Here is a 3,911-nt window from a genome sequence, read left to right on the forward strand (position 1 = left end):
TTACTAATGTACTTGTATGGTGTTTTCTAACTTATAATAAGTTTTATTATTTTATATAAACATAGTTTTGTGTTGCTGATATTTGTTGAAATACTTCTTTAGTGTTCTATATTCCATTCTGGTCGCCTTTGTCTACATAGTCAGCGACGGCTGGTTTGCATTTGGGTATCTATGCAGGAACTGTGATCGTCATGTGTACAACCGTTTTCTTTCCTCGATTACAGAAAACATAGAAGCTTTAGCTGTATAATCACTTCCTGTGTTACCCTATAGGAGTGTGCACATAGCAGACATTCCTTACAATTCAAGTCAGCCATCACCACTGAATGGCCGTGGAAAAACTATGCAGTCCCGCTATAGCATACCTTCGAGCCTTCTGAGATGAGAAAGAGAGACACTGTATAGCACTAGCTGTTTAGCTAAAGGACATACCACGGCAACAGCCCAGATAGCACCAGCACCAGAATCTACAAAACTGTGTTATCTATGGACCTGCATCTGAGTCAAAGAAGTAGATGTTGACCCTGGATGATGCCTGAACAAAGATGGCTCTGTTCTTCTAGGAGAATAGCAGATAAGGCATCTCCCACTTCCCACAGAATGTTCTTTCAAGTGGGAGCAGCACAGAAGTTGCAAGCGGACCACCAAATTTTCATGTGGTAGGAAAGTCTCCACCCCAGATAGCAAGGATAACTTGCCACAAACTTAAAATTGTAATTCTTGTTAACTTGCTGCACACATTCCTGGCACGTTGTAGACTTGCAGAACATTTGCAGCACAAGTTCTAGTTGACACTTTTTGAATTTGCAGCAAATTTGCTTGCCAAGTCTACAGCAAGTCTTAGCAAGAGCTCTGCAAGTGTACAGCACTTTTGCAAAGCACGTTGATCTGGAGACTTGTAATGCAGACTTGCTGTAATTGTGCAACAAAATTGTGAAGTTTGGCAAGTCTGCAATAGTTTAGCAAGTCATTTTCAAACTTGCAGCTCAATTGCTTGCTATCTGGGACCCAATTTCGTTTATGCAGTAGTTTAGAGGTTGGGTAAAAATGTTAACACATTTCTGACAGATAAAAAGAACAGGGAGGTAACCCCGTGCAGCATCCTGTCAACTTGTCATGGTCCCACCCAGAAGTACATCTGAAAAGAACAGGGGTTGTATCTAGGGTGCTAGAAGACTCATGGCACCTAAATACACCACAAAAAATTGCAAGTGATGGACGTGGCTGAAGTGCGGTGAGGGGTGCAGGCTCAAACCACTTACAATGACAGCCTGGAGACTGCCCCTGAAAAACAAGTCATATGTCTGCCATAATAAAGTCAGAAGTCTATCCGCTATGATGAAGTCAGAAGCTCAATTTCTACCTGCCATGATAAATCCACAAGGTCCACATCTACCTGCCATGATGACATCTACAAGAAGCTTAGGTAGAAATATACATGCCATGATGAAATCACAAGGTCCATGTCTACCTGCAATGAAGTCTACCAGAAGTGTAGGTAGAAGTCTACCTGCCATGATGAAGTCAGAAGGTCCTTGTCTACCTGCCATGATGAACTCTACTAGAAGCGTAGGAAGAAATCTACATGCCATGATGATATCACAAGGTTCATGTCTACCTGCAATGATGAGGTCTACCAGAAGTGTAGGTAGAAGTCTACCTGCCTTGATGAAGTCATAAGATCCATGTCTACCTGCCATGATGAAGTCTACTAAAAGTTTAGGTAGAAGTCTACCTGCCATGATGAAGTCATAAGATCCATGTCTACCTGCAATTATGAAGTCTACCCGAAGTGTAGGTAGAAGTCTACCTGCCATGATGAAGTCTACCTGTTAGGGAACCAAGAAACCAGATGGAAACTAAAAATGCAGGATTAAAAAATAAAAGGAGTTTATTGAAAACAACATTAAACATAAATGGCAAAAAACAAAGGAGAAAGTCTAGGACGTCGTCAGTGCCAAGCCAGAGGTCAGATGCCAAAGCGGGTAGACATCGCAACCAGATCAGGGAAAACTGAGAGCAGGATGAATGAAAATGGTAGCCGGAGTCAGGAATCAGGAGATCCGGCAGCCAGAGCCAGGGTCATACACGGAGTACAGGAACAGTTCAGAGCACGTAGATCAGAACACAAGCAAGGGCCGAGACTGAATGCACAAGCTGATTAAATAGTAAATTAGTTCAATAGTGAGCTGGTGTTTGCATCATCACTCTGAGACAGGAATTTGCCAGGAGTTTTGTCAATAGGTGCAGAATGACAATGTTAACGGGTTTGGCCATAAGAGGGCACCAAAGAGGAACAACAGTGTCAGAAACACTGCACAAGCCATGCTGCAAGCAACTGGAAAATGAAGCGTAAGAAAACCTGACACTACCGGAAATGTAGGTAGAAGTCTACCTGCCATGATGAAGTCAGAAGGTCCATGTCTATCTGCCATGATAAAGTGACATGGTCCATGTCTACCTGCCATCATGAGGTCTAGCTGATGTATAGGTAGTAGTCTGCCTGCCATGATGAAGTCGTAGCCATGGGATCCATGTCTATCCGCCATGATGAAGTCACAAGGTCCATGTTCACTTTAAGCAGTAGCTAGTTAAATATGACATTGCTAGTAGGAATTTTCCATCCTTTCTTTCAGTTATTAGATACTTCTACCACTTCATTCCTTCTTTATCTTGAGTACCTTTCATCTCTCTGGTTCATGTCCCCGGCATAGAAGTCTTTTTATCTGCTGGGAATTTTTCAGCCAGTAGGACTCTAGCCAAACATTTTGAGCTTAGTGATATATTTGGTCAGGATGATAAATTCAGATAAAATAAACATGGGCTGAAATCACTGGGTGACTCAAAGGCATGAATGAGGAGAACCTGTCAGGATACAAATTTTGGAGACACCATTGCTGACTTACTTTACAATGAACCTATGTTTTACCAATGAGTGGTATGTACAGTATTATTCCACCTCTAATCATAATCTATAATGTTTATCCTCACAGATAAGGACCACAAACATTTTCAAGATGGACGGGAAATCTCCCGTGATGTCAACGCCGAAAAAAGGAAGATGTATGTACTGCAAATGTTTGTGCAAAGTAAAACTAATTTTCAAGTGTTAAAAAAAAATACATGCACACGTCCCCATGTGTTGTCTCTTTAAAAATGCTGCAAGTACATAAAAATACCTGTTGATTTGACCAAAATCCAGTAAGGTTATAACTTCCTGTTGTAAGCTAACAGCACTGCCTTTGATGGCTTGAAATCCCAAACAGTGTTGACAGCACTGCCTCAGTTCTCTCCTGCTGGGCTACCGAACACCTCTCCCTTATGTTATGGAGATGAGAAGAAGGGAAAGTGTCCTGTAGTCCAGCAGGGGAGAGCTGGGCAGGGCTCAGTCTGTGTACCCATCGCACTCAGAGCCGCGCTCCATCAGATAGGAGGTGGGTGCAACAGGTGTCAACTTATGGCTTCCGTTAAAGTATAGGTAAAGGATTGACACCGGCACTCCAAGGCAAGTCCAGTACATCTATTATAATAGACATACTGGATTTTCCTTGCAGTCCATCCTTGACCTAGCTAGACAGGGCTGACACACACTGATTGGGATTTCAGTACAGCAGAGGCAGTGTCAGCTGTGGTGTCCCTAGATTATTCGCCGCCTGTGGAGGGTTTTGTTGTTGGGGCACATTGCCGGGGGGTTTACTAGTGGTGCACAGTTTGCGGGGACCGATTAGGTGGGTGTCGTCTGGCGTCCCGCCCAGCTCACTGGCGTCACTATATGCCAGCCAGAGCGTCCTGCTCAGTTCCTGGCAACCAGTGATATCACTGGTTGGCACGAACTGGCCAGTATGCTGGCCAGTGTGTCACAGTTTGCTAAGAGCTCTTAGCAACTTGGGACACTCTGGCCCGAAAGGAGG

The sequence above is a fragment of the Nanorana parkeri genome, unplaced genomic scaffold, assembly GCF_000935625.1.
Source record: "Nanorana parkeri isolate BGI_ZX_2015 unplaced genomic scaffold, ASM93562v1 scaffold629, whole genome shotgun sequence".
NCBI lineage: Eukaryota > Metazoa > Chordata > Amphibia > Anura > Dicroglossidae > Nanorana > Nanorana parkeri.